General features: G+C 40.1%; 1 long non-coding RNA gene across 1 annotated transcript; it reads left to right on the top strand.

Annotated features, from left to right (window-relative positions):
* Window positions 1–772: 772 nt before the first annotated feature.
* Window positions 773–12,207, top strand: LOC122465578. Its single transcript, XR_006290516.1, has 4 exons — window positions 773–854; window positions 8,667–8,729; window positions 9,908–10,021; window positions 11,730–12,207. It is a non-coding gene; the product is annotated as an uncharacterized LOC122465578 (long non-coding RNA).
* Window positions 12,208–13,055: the final 848 nt, after the last annotated feature.

Here is a 13,055-nt window from a genome sequence, read left to right as displayed (position 1 = left end):
GGGGCCTGGCCCCTAGGAGCACATGCAGTGATGGTGCCAGGTGAGTGTGGTGCCGGGGGCAGAGGGGGCTCCCTCCCCCAGAGCTCGCTGCTGCCGGTGGAGAGACGGCTGGGGGGACTGTGGGTCCTCTCCGCACCCCAAACTCCTCATCCCCAGCCCTGTCCCACCCCAGAGTCTGCACCCCCAGCCAGAGCCCTCACCCACCCTGCACCGCAACCCTTTGCCCCACCCTGAGCCCCCTTCAGCACCGTTATCCCCTCATCCCTGGCCCCACCCTGCAGCTCTCACCCCTGCACCCCAACCCTTTGCCCTAGCCCTGAGCCCCCTCCCACATCCCAAACCCCTCATCCCCAGCCCCACCCCAGAGCCTTCACCCCCAGCCAGAGCCCTCATCCCTCCACACCCACCCACTTTGTGCAATATAGGGAAACTGTTAAATGCTTACTGTTTCAAGTCCATTTTACATTATTTTAAAATAAAATAAATATATATATATATATCAGCTTACAAAGCAGGTGGGGGGCAGGGCGGGACTTGGGCCCCTTCTGGGCACCACCAAAAATTATACAAACCTGTCACCCCTGGCCAGAAAGAGGACTGTTTGATACAAAACCGGACAAGTGGCCTCCCAAGGTGGGGTAGGTGCTCCCGGTGCCCTGGAATCATGGTGGGGTTGGGCAAGGTAGGTGAGATCCTTTTTCCTACCCACTCTCTCCCCAGCCAGATCCCTCTGCTGGTGAATCCAGGGAAGTTCAAGGAAATAAAACTGAAGGCTGAAACAAAATGGTGAGTTTTCAGTATACAGTTTGTTGCTAAACTGAGAACTGAATTCCAGCACTGCAGTGACTAATCTGGTAAAGTTGCTTTAATTCAGCCTGTCTGTATCTTCTGCGGGGGTCTTTTACTTGTGGTGTGATCAGACTCCTTTCAGTTTCTTCTGCTCGCATAGAACTAAGCATTTTACCTTCCTTTCTAACTTTGAAAATAGCAGGGGAGGAAATGAAGAAGTCCAAACCCAATCCTTTGTCTAGGGCTCATGGTCTGTTGAATGTAGCCCTCTTTTCCACCATATCATTGATGTGATCTGGGAAGGTCATCAGCTGATGTCCTTTCCATATTAGACTTTTAAGTTCACAGGCTTTTTAAAGAATGAGTTCCTTAACATTGTATTTTAAAAATCTTACAGTTATGGCCCACGGCTTTGCATTTGGAGAGGGGTTTGATGGAAGGGAGAGGTGGGCTCTCTCCATATCTAAGTTGTGATCATAAGGAGAGACAAAAGTCCTGACGGAATGGTGAATAAAAATTCCACAGGCCTCCCTTTTTTCCAGCCCCTGAAGGAGACCCACAATTATGAGATTGTTTCTCTTTGATCTCCCCTCGAGCTCATTAACCTTCTCCTGCAGTGCTTTAATAGTCCTTTCTTGTTGCTCTGCAGTTATATTCAGAGTACTCACTGTCTTCTAGTGAGGAGATTCTGTTCTCAGCTTCCTCTAGTCTTGATGGCAAACCTTGCAAATCAGCTTTGTGTGAGATTAATATTTTTGATCTCAGTAATATCTTCAGATATTTTCTTAACATAGTCTGTTCACTTGAGATTTGTTTTAGCCAGTCCATAATTTCATCTGGTGTCAGAGGGGAAGCCTCTCCCTGGTCAGCCAGAAATAGTAAATTAAACCAGAATATAAAGTGAAATTTCCCTGTTTCTCTGGTGAAGACTTGAGTATAGGAAAGAAGAACAACACAGAAAAAGAACATTATGGCGAGGCAGTTGGAGTAGAGAGATTAATAAGAAAACCAATGGATTAGTAAATGTTTTCCTAAAGGAAACTTATTTTGTTAAACATGAGAAATGTAGCTCTTTGAAGAGAAAGAACATATTTCATGATTTTTATGCAACTCTTTTGCTGTCCCAGTAGATTTAAAATTGTACATATGTACACTTGGCAAACACCTTCCCTTCCATGGAAAAACTTGTCGAAGGGAACAGTTACATTAAATAATGTTTTAAAATGCTGACAAGAACATGCACTGCAGTTTGATCCTAATTCAGGAAAGTATCTCTTTACAGAATAAGAGTTAAAGTTAAGCATGTGCACAACTGTTGCCTTGAATATGAATGAACTTAAGCACGTGCTTAAATGCTTTCCTGAATCAAAGCCTTTACCCTTCCTGCAGAAAGGCTAGCAGCATGAGATGGCACAGGATGGGTCTTGGAAGCATGTTGATCTTTAGGACTTACCGAGAACCACACTCACTGCCCAATGCTACAGATGTCAATCTATTTTCACAAAGATGTTGCACTTCTACTTGCTGTTCAGTGGCTGCTTCATTGGTTAGGATTCCCATTTGTCACCTGCACACTGTTGCATGCTGCATTACGTCCCACTCTGTGAGGTGCAGAAGCCACAGAGTGGGATTTGATGCAGCTCCCTGAAGCAGTAAAACAGCAATTTGCTGGTGGTTGCTATCTATTTTAGGTTTTTATAATCACCCCCATTGCCATAGTAGCTAATGCATTTATCTTCCCAACATTCCAATGAGGTAGGGAAGTGCTATGACCCCCATTTCACAGATAGGGGAACTAAAGACCAGAGAGACTTTAGTGACTTGCCCAAGGTCACACAGGAAGTCTGTGGTGGAGCAGGAAATTGAACTTAAAGCTCCCAAGTTCCAGGCTAGCATCCTAACCATCTTACCTTTGCTATGGACACCCCCATTGTGCTTTCTGTGTGCCCCATTTCTCCTCCCACAAACACACCCTTTAATACACAGGGTGGCCTCACACAGGCTGCTGGCTGCTTGGCAGAATCAGGAGAGAGCAAACAGCATAGCCACTGCACTCCTCCTCTGTTACTCCCTGGCCACACTTGTCTGTCATTGGTGAGCATTTTTCCTCTCTGTGCCCTGGTACAGAGGGGAATATCTCACACATTACAGTAAACTTCATAATAGTTTAATATGAAATATTCAAACTTAAACCTGTTGGAAGGAGGAAATATTTTCCTCGGGGTTGAGTTGCAAAATTATATCTAAATAATACTTCTTTTAGAAGCTATGTGCAGAGGTATTATATCCCCATTTCATTTGCCACCTAATGGGTTTCACACAACTGAGAGTAAGTGAATTACTGGTAACTACATTTTCCTGAACAAATAAATCTGCTGTTTGATGCAGCACTGTAAATAATAAATCTATTGAACCCGTTTACACGCTACCCTTCAAAGAAGAGTGAGAATAATCTATGGATTTTAGTGCCAAAATATCTTACATTGCTCATGCATTACATATAGCATAAGAAAGAACCATTTCTTTTGTTCTATATAGCATCCTTAAAGGTGAAATCCATTTATGTGGTAAGCAGTATCAGTGGAATATGAAATTAGAGTATTTTTCATTAAAATTGGCATTTATATATATATATAGTTATCCCTTGGCCCAAGCAGTTAACCAATATTCAGGACCTACCTAGGTTGTTTCCATTAGGAGGTGAAACTGATTATACTAATCAGGTAGTTCTTTGGTTTGGTGCAATCCTATTTATTTACAAAGAATGTATGCAAAGTCCGGTTTCCCTGAACACAACAGGAACAAAAAACACAAGGCAGTTCCTTGCTCACAATTTCCAAGCCTTCCTTTCCAGCCACTCTGTGCAAAGGAAGATCTCTTTCTTGGCCTGCTCCCAGGACCATGGTACCACTGCATCTCTCTCTGTTTGCTTTCTGGTTGCTTTTATTTTTTTGGGCTGGTCTACACTAAAGCTATAAGTCAACCTAAGTTACATTACTTCAGTTATGTAAGTTACATAACTGAAATCAACATAAATTAGGTCAACTTAAAGTGGTGTCTACACCGTGCTGTGTCAACAGAAGACACTCTCCTGCTTACTTACCTTCCGCCTCTCGGGGAGATGGAATACAGACATTGACAAGAGAGCGCTCTGCCATCAACTTATCTTGTCTTCACCAGACTCACTAAACTGACACTGCTGCATCACTCTCAGCAGTGCCGATTTAGCCATAAGTATAGACAAGCCCACTCACACACAGATACGCACAGATCCACCAATCAGTTCTCCACCCCCTGTATTTCTACACCCCCTGATTTAATTGGGGATTGGTCCTGCTTTGAACAGGGGGTTGGACTAGATGACCTCCTGAGGTCCCTTCCAACCCTGATATTCTATGATTCTATGATTCTAATCAGTTGCAGGGAAACTTCTTCGGCCACATGACTCAGCTTCAAGGTCTCTAAATGTGGCCTTGTTCTCTGTCCTGCTTGGATTATCTCTGCCATTGATTTATAGCTCTCACCTGTCCTCTTGACAATGTAACTAAGAAGTCTGAATTGTTGAGATGAGAGAAGTTTACCCTTGCACTAGTAATACAGCAGTGAGTAAGACCCGTTGTGAGCACTGCCATTTGGCCCAATTTACAAAAGAGTTGAACCCTCCCTTTGACCAGTACTATAGTTAGAGGCTCCCAGCTTGTGGTCCAATTCAACAACAGACTTGAAGGAAAGCCACTTTCTAAGACCCAACAGGCAGCTTTTGTAAATTAAGCTACTCTATTTTTATCTGTTTTTCAGACTGAGCAATGTTATAACAAATATGTCATCCTCACTGATTCTACTTGGCCTATTATAATGAGCCTGGCAATGAAACCAACAAACAGACAGTCTGGAACACAATAGATAATTTTCAATGGTTTAGAAATCTTTAGATGTTTGAAACTACATGTGCCAGCTTGTGAGTAAAGAGTAGGTGTTTTGATACTTGTATGGTTTTAATTTTTGCAAAATCATTAAAAAAATATGGGCTGGACACCTGCCTCAAAGCTAATTTTGAACATGAAGAATAGTATGTTTATTCCAAAATTTGCAATACATTGTGTTCTATAATTTTGCATGACATCCTATAGTACTGAGCTGTAGTTACACTGTTATTTGTGACTGTGAGTACAGTAGTTAAGTGGGTTTAAAATCCTGACTCTGTCAGTCTGGGCACATTCTTTAGGCTATTTTTAACTTATTTATTGGTTTTAATTTAGGCATCTCAATAACTTAAAAATTAATCCTTTAGAAAGTGATGACAAATGGACACAGAAGCTGTTCTCTCTATCCCAGCTGTAAGCTTTATATTGTGCTTACTCTGATTGGAAGCTTTGCTCAGTTGAGCATAAGAATGCCCACAGAAGCCAGTTGGAGCAAAATGATAGAATCCTGCAAAAACGACCACCAGAAATGACACCAGATGGCCATACAATAAAATGTCCCCAAATAAACTTGCCATCTGACGCCAATGCCAGCCTGGCTCCTCTGGAATCTGCTTCAGGCTTGCAGAGTGAGTGGGTCCAAATTGCTACAGATGTGGGCATCATGACTCTCATATCACCTATGACCAACATTTCTTATTCAGTTGTGACTTTAAGCTTGTATACTCCTAGAATGTGTTCTCTGGGACAGGGACTATCACAATGTAACTAATAAGGAATAAACAGAATAGGACCTAAAATGACTGAGTTAAATAAGTGGAAGGAAATAGGGTGACCTCAAATTCATTTCTCTGTCTTTTAATATCCCACTTGGCATGCACAATCAGAAAACATTCTATTTGACTGCCCTTTTCGTTTGGCTCTCTTGGGTTTTGTTTATTTAGGCTTTTACATAACTAGAATAGAAAATGTTCCTCTTACTCTTGAGTAAACAAAAGTTAATTTACATTGTTAGCAATCTTTTAAGTCTGGGAAGAGTGTATGTTATACAACTTACAGGAATGCTTCATGCTTACTGAAAAGGGGAGACTTGATCTAACAAAAAAAATGGTTTCCGTTCTGTGGCATTAACATACAGTATCTATTCCCCTTTAAACAGGTAGGTTGACTCAAATTCTCAACCCCCAAATGTCTCAGTTGGAATTTGTGAGAGTGGCTATAACACACCATAGCGTTACAGGTTCATAATAGACTCTCTCCCTGGTTAAGGAAGAAAGAACCTCCCTACCAGTCAAAAGAACAGCACTATTCTTTGGAAGATGATCGTGTCACAGTTGCACTTTATTGCCATAATACTTTGGAATATATCAATCACATAGTCAAATCTTTAAAGAAAAAACATATCTCACAACCATTCAAGTACATGTTGTCATGTAAGACTGACCACTTTTAGTTATTAGCGTAAACTTTTCAGTCCTTGCAAACCAAGAGGTAAATGGCATACAGTGATGTACTTGATTCTTTGAAGACCTAAACATAAAGATGTGTTCCTGTATTTGGGCAAGTCCTTGAAAAACTTCATTACCAATGTCACAAGTCTTTTTACTGCTACACAACTCAGGCCCAGTTTCTCTGCTGTTGACTCTAGAATAGCTGGGGCACTTTATATCAGTAGAGGATGTAGCTCTCAGTCACAAGCTTCTCAGAGTCCTGGACTAAATCCATGACTCCGGTCTTCTTTCTATTAGGTCCTGTTTAGCTGAGTGGTGCAAGTGCCATTCTATCTGCAGTGGATGATGTTGCTGGCATGCTGCAAGTTTGAAATCGCTTCTTCTTGGCTCCTGGGGTATTTCTGTCCCCCCAGCCCCACCCCCACCCCGGAGCCTGATTTTCCATTTTCCATTCCAATTTTACCTTGTGCTGTCATTTATACCAGTAAAATACCACCAATCTGATATGGTAGCATTTGCACAAGTATGAATGACTACACAAATTGCAAGGCCGTGGTCAAAAGGGCACCAATATTTTATGAAATGGTTTAATAATATCATGCTTCATCTGCAAGGTGCTTTCCTGGTTTATGTTAGGTGCCAAATGATTATCATGTCTCTGTACTTTTCACATGAGAATCAGAATCTGAAATATCATTCCAGTTTCTTTTGGTATTGCTACCGAAAAGGCATGATCTGTATAACTAGTGAGAGGCCTTAACTTTGGTGATTCTTGCTTAATACACTGGCTCCAATTCACCACTAATTGGCTTCAGTTTTCTACTAGAGCAAATCTATTCAAATCAAAGGAGTTATACCGGCATAAAACTGGAATAACACAATGATGAATTGAGCCTACTGAGTTAAAATGAATGCCAAGTTTGGGGCTGTGGAAGGAATTTTGCTCAGGGAATATTTGCAGTAACAGTGTAGGCAGGTTTCACCTTCCTCTGAGTATTTTATTATTAATAGAATTCACTAATGTATATGTTTATGATTTTTAATAGCTTGTGTGCCAGCTTCGGGTAGGGGAGCACTTTAAAATTCAAGTTGTCAGTGGAGATATCGCTGAGTTAAAGAACACTAGTCCTGAAAGAAATATACTTCTGTCCTATTTATTCATGTATGCTGCTTCCCATGACCTGTTATATGCCTGTGTTCTGAACACTGTTGTCTTTGCTGCCTAATTTGGAACAAATTCAACAGGTAGTTAATCTTTGTTATTAGCTCTGGAGATGTTTTCCAAAGCATGCAATATACTTGGTTTCTCTCTACAAACCAATAGAAAATAATTACCATCGACCGTTGTTATTTCACTCACTGAAAACTGACAGGTCTTCCTGTTTCAGTATCAGCCCATCGTGCAGAATTCTTTGGAGTGTTTTAATTAACCTGGTATCATGATCTGACTACAGCCCCAAATAAAATTAACATCAAACACTCATATGCTGTCAACGTTACATTGTTATATGAGATAGCGCAGGTGCTGAACACAACTGCCAAACACCATATTAAATGTGACTATCTTGTCATATTCATTGGAAGGATTGACATAAACAAAAATAACTTAGGCTTATGTAGCTCGTTCATCTCAAAGGATTCCAGTGTATTTCACTCTGCCTATCAATTTATCTAGCTAACTATCTATTGATCTATGTAAAACCAGCTCACCCATGACTTAAAAGCAGCCTTTTCTGTGGTGGAATGTACCAGCTGTTGAACTAGAGCACAGGAAACTGGAATAACAAATGAAGTGAGCTGTAGCTCACGAAAGCTTATGCTCCAATAAATTGGTTAGTCTCTAAGGTGCCACAAGTATTCCTTTAGTTTTAGGACAAGTAATACAGACATAGCATATCCTATTTAAACTGCAGGGGCAGAAGGTAATTACCCAAATTGAATCTGGCCAAGATACCAGAGCTAGCACCTCTCTTGCAAAAAAAAAATAAATAAAATAATCAGTCACTTAACAAAACAGCATGGCTTTATGAGTGAGTATCATCAGAACCAACATTAGCAATGCTGTCACAAACACCTTTCAAAGAAACTGCTAGAATTCTGGGACATATGAGTTCATATGTGAACTGTCTTTCTCTAGAACATCAATCAAATCTCTGTTACATTCCTGCTGTTGGATTGATAAGGATTTAAGATCAAACTGTGGTCCTGATCTAAAGCCCAAGTGAATTCAATGGCATTACACCCTTAGCAACTGCTACTGATTATGTGCACACACAACATTCCATCCTCAGCTCTCCTAAAGGCACTATGCCTGACAAAAACTTACCTGCGAACACTAGTGTCTGTGCAGGTCAACTCTTCGCCTCTTAGGGAACAATCCTGCCTTCTGTTGTGTGTTCCACTCCCACTTAAGTGCACCTTACTTATTTCCCTCTCTGCGAGAAAGGTTTGCTCAGTTACTTCCTGAAGTAAAGAACTTTATTTCCTTTTTTCGTGCTTCTAGAAGTGAAGGACCTGGTTGATTTATGTTGCTGATTAGGAAAAAGGGATGCTTATTGTGCCAAGGGTAAGTTATTTATGATAATGCTATGATATTGTGAGTATTATTTCCTGCTGTGTTTTTCCTTCCTGGAGAAGCCTGAACATTACAGAAACTTTTAGGTCTAAATTTTCAGACTGCAGTCACAACTGAACAAGTTGTGCAATTCATTTATTCTCCTGCTGTAAGTCAGGTGGTTAGAATTCTAACCAGGAGCAGTGTGAATAATTGTGCCTGCAATTGTGAGTGCAAAATTGTGTCCCTGGTATTTGAGACTGGTTTGAAGCCCAGCTGAAATTCATAACCATAATCATTTTGCTTTTATGGTGTCTTGTTAGTTGCCTGATGATTCCCTTGTAGGTGTCCTCCTGTCACTTGGACACCAGGTGCATGTAGCTCTCAGCTTAGTACTTCTATTTGGTGACTACATGGCAGATCATTAACAGTGGTGCTATGACTTATTTATATGTACGGATCTTGAGCCACATCCTTCACTGCATTTAGTTGCACTACCATTACACCACCTGTCTCTCTAGTTCACAGTTCAGCACCAAACAGGCCACTTGTTTTCCACTCTAGAGTGAACTGCCTTTATTCCACTTTAAACATTTCAGAACTCTAATCTCCCATCAACCTATTGCCTTACGCAAAATATACTCTCCTCTCAGCTATTCTAAGCCATCTGACCTCCTGCTTAGCCATTATAAGTCTGGGATTTGTAGCTCAGTAGAGTCTACATAAATGGGATTCAGATTTATCTGAGCATTACATAACATTATAACCACATGCCTTAGCATCTCCTAATTCACCTGAAGCAGTTGTGACATTTTAGCTACTATCTAATTCCAATTCCTGGTAGCTATTTGCATGATCTAGGCAGAAGTAGTAGTTTGTGACTATTTTCCATGTTAACACTTCTAATTATAACTGACAGGGCAAACGCGGTAAAAAATCATCTCAACAAATGACTTGAGCAATTACGATCATCCTCGTAAAGTGGAATATTTATTCAATAGGGAAAAAATGTGATCTCTGAGACGTGGCTCATTAAAATTTCTTTCCTGATTATTCAGATTCTACTTAAGTGCATTTAACTTTACTCCAGCACGGGAAGATCCATGTAGCCAGCAGAGAGCCTGTCAGGGTTGTAATAGAGGCTCACACCTGTGGTAAGCTTAACCATTCTTCCTTCTTTCCAAATGCAGGTGCTCAATATAGAGGACTTGCCTTTAATTGTGAACTTATTTTCAAGCTGAATATGAGCTCTACACAGACTGACTCCTACTTCTACATAGAGATTTCAATGGGCTTCTGCACAGGTACAGGGGTTCATTTGCTAGGCTCATCCCTACTCCAAGCTGCTCTGCTGGGGCTTTTATTTCTTTATTCATTTGTTGTGGGTGCTCTGACATGTTTTATTTTCCACCCAAAATTGTGAACTGCTTAAACCCGCTTTTACAAAGATATCTGGTTTAGTTCTGTCATTAAAGTGAGTGATTCTATCCTAAGACTCACCTGGGAAAATGCACCCTATGTAGGATCCAGTCACACTTTCACATTAATTAGGTCAGCTGACAGCAGGGTTAACACATTTCCCAGTTATTATGGCAAGACTTTTAATCATTTAAAAGACACACAAAAACATACATACTTTAGAAGTAGAAAGCAAAGGAGAAGGGATGTTCCACTGGCAGGAGAAGTCCAGGTCACAAGAAAGATAGAATCATAGAACTGTAGGGTCAGAGGGGACCACAAGGGTCAGCTAGTCTAACCCCCTGCCAAGTTGCAGGATTTGTTGTGTCTAAACCATCCAAGACAGATGGCTCTCCAGCTTCTTTTTGAAAACTCCACAGTGAAGGCAATTCCATACTTCCCTAGACAATCTGTTCCATTGTCCTAAAGGTCTCTCTTTTAAAAGCTTTCTGTTCCACTAGATGTGTTACACTAGGTACTTTTTTCTCTGTGTAGGATAACTTCTATTTTAATTTATTTTTGTAGACTTACTGTAGGGAGGCATGAAATAAAAATCTAGATCTGAGACCTGGATCCAAGCTTTCTACCTCCTGTAACAAACTGAACCACAAGAGTGAACATTCCCAAGTGTGGTGTTTCAAAGTCTGGATCTAAATCTTAGTTATGCCAAGGTTCAAAGCTGTTCAGATTGGACTCAGAGGTAAATAGGCTTCAGGTGCAAACTCTGATCTGAACTTGGTTTACTTTTATGGGATTATTCACATGTTTAAAGTAAAGCATGTATGTAAGTATTTGCAAAGCTAGGGTGTTAGCGAGCATGTTTTGTATAAGTAAAGGAGTGTTTATACTAAACAGTAGTCTCTTATTTAAACCCGAGTGCTCACATATTTCACCTCTTTGAGGTGCTTCAGGTCTACTAATTCAGTGCCAGATAGATATACTCTTACTCTGGTTTAGTAGCACCTTATCCATAAGAATTCAATGGGACTACCGTTCATGGAGTACCGTTCTATTTAATTTCAGAGTGGTAGCCGTGTTAGTCTGTATCAGCAGAAAGAACGAGGAGTACTTGTGGCACCTTAGAGACTAACAAATTTATTTGAGCATAAGCTTTTGTGGGCTAAAGCCCACTTCATGAGATGCATGCAAGCTTTCGTGGGCTAAAGTCCACTTCATGAGATGCATGCTGTGGAACATCTCATCTAGCCCACGAAAGCTTATGCTCAAATAAATTTTTTAGTCTCTAAGGTGCCACGAGTCCTCCTCGTTCTTTCTATTCAATGTGAGTAAGGGTATCAGAATCTGTCCCTCAGTGTGTAAGAGTCCCTTTGTTTGCCTTTTGCCACATGCACTGTCTTTGCCTCCTAAGCTTAGCAGTATCAGGAGAGCTGGATTCTGTGAACCTTTTTGTTGAAGTTAAGAGTTCAGGTTTTTGAACCTTTTGCAGCATTTGAACTTCATTACCTCTCTTAATATGCATTCTTATACTGGTGAATGTAAATGTGCCACACCCTATGTAGTTGACATATTTCTTTACACTTCCTTTTTTTTTAGATTCCAGATAAGAAAAAGCAGGCAAAGAAGTCTGAATTGAGAGTGCCAAGGAACAGACAAAACAGTCAAGCAAGCAAGCTAAACAAAATGTTAAATTAGCATCACAAAAACTCAAACACAAAGAGCAATCAGGTGGGAAAATGCCAGATACTGTCATAAAGAAAGCAAAACAATCAGATTTTCTTCTCTTGTCATCCTCTCCTATAGTGTATATCTAACTATGTTCCAGTTCTATTTGCAAAGAAGATAGATTAACTATATATCATTTCATTACAACTGTTGGCATTCTGTTTGCAATTCTATTTTTGTTGGTCTCCATTTTACCTCTCTCCAAAGAAATCCCATTTACTAGAACTTTTATCAAGACTAGAAATATATGTATCTAGTTGGGGTGTTATATTTAGTTAGCTTATTTGTTCCTCATCCTGTCAAAAAAGCAACTTTTTCACATTTTAGACCACTTGAGAAGAGCTTTTTCCTTTCCAAGGAAAGAAGTGTTAGTGGACTCGCTAATGGCATCTTAAGTTTCACTATATTATTTTCAGCTGTTGCATGCATATAACTGGCAAATACTGTTATATAATTGTTTACTTTACATTATAAAATGATCTAATCCAGGGATTTACATCATGCATAACTCAAATAGAAATGCGATGAAAGTGGATAATGGCTTTCAAAGGAAATCTGCACCTATTCTTTGCTGCACAGTATTCTAAAAATGTTCCAGGAAATGCTCTTCTCAAAACATCAAAATTAACTTATTAGAAATGTTACAATTTTTAATTATATTCCAATGGGCTCTTCTTGGATACATCTTTCAAAATTTCTTAATCAACAGAACATTTACAAGGAAAATATAGGCTCTTCTGCGACTAAGTTCACAAGTTTCCGACTCTGCATCTATTGAGAGAAACCTTCTTATCTAGTTACTTTTTAAAAATAAAGCACTGAAACAGGTGCTCAGTGCAAGCAATAGATGGCTGCTAATTTAACAGTATTTATATTCTCCACGTCAGTCATGAGTTACAGGGTGTGCTTCAAATGGAAGTAACTGGCAAATGTTATTATTTTTAAGGACCAAAAGTATACTTAGCACTATATACAACATAGACCCAATCTGTGCTTTGAGGAGCTCAGAATCTAAAAAAGACAATTAAAGTTCTACACTGCGCCATACCTGTGCTGATATGGTAAGAAGTCTGATAGGCAACCTGTCCAGCAAACATTCTCATTAGTCCAGGGCATTGACTGTCCACTAACAGAAACCACAGATTTATTTATTTTTATAATTAAGCAGGGTCGTTTGTTTTTAAATCGGCCAGGCTC

Source organism: Chelonia mydas, chromosome 4 (genome assembly GCF_015237465.2).
Source record: "Chelonia mydas isolate rCheMyd1 chromosome 4, rCheMyd1.pri.v2, whole genome shotgun sequence".
In the NCBI taxonomy this organism is placed as follows: domain Eukaryota; kingdom Metazoa; phylum Chordata; order Testudines; family Cheloniidae; genus Chelonia; species Chelonia mydas.
This window is presented reverse-complemented; position numbering and strand designations above follow the sequence as displayed.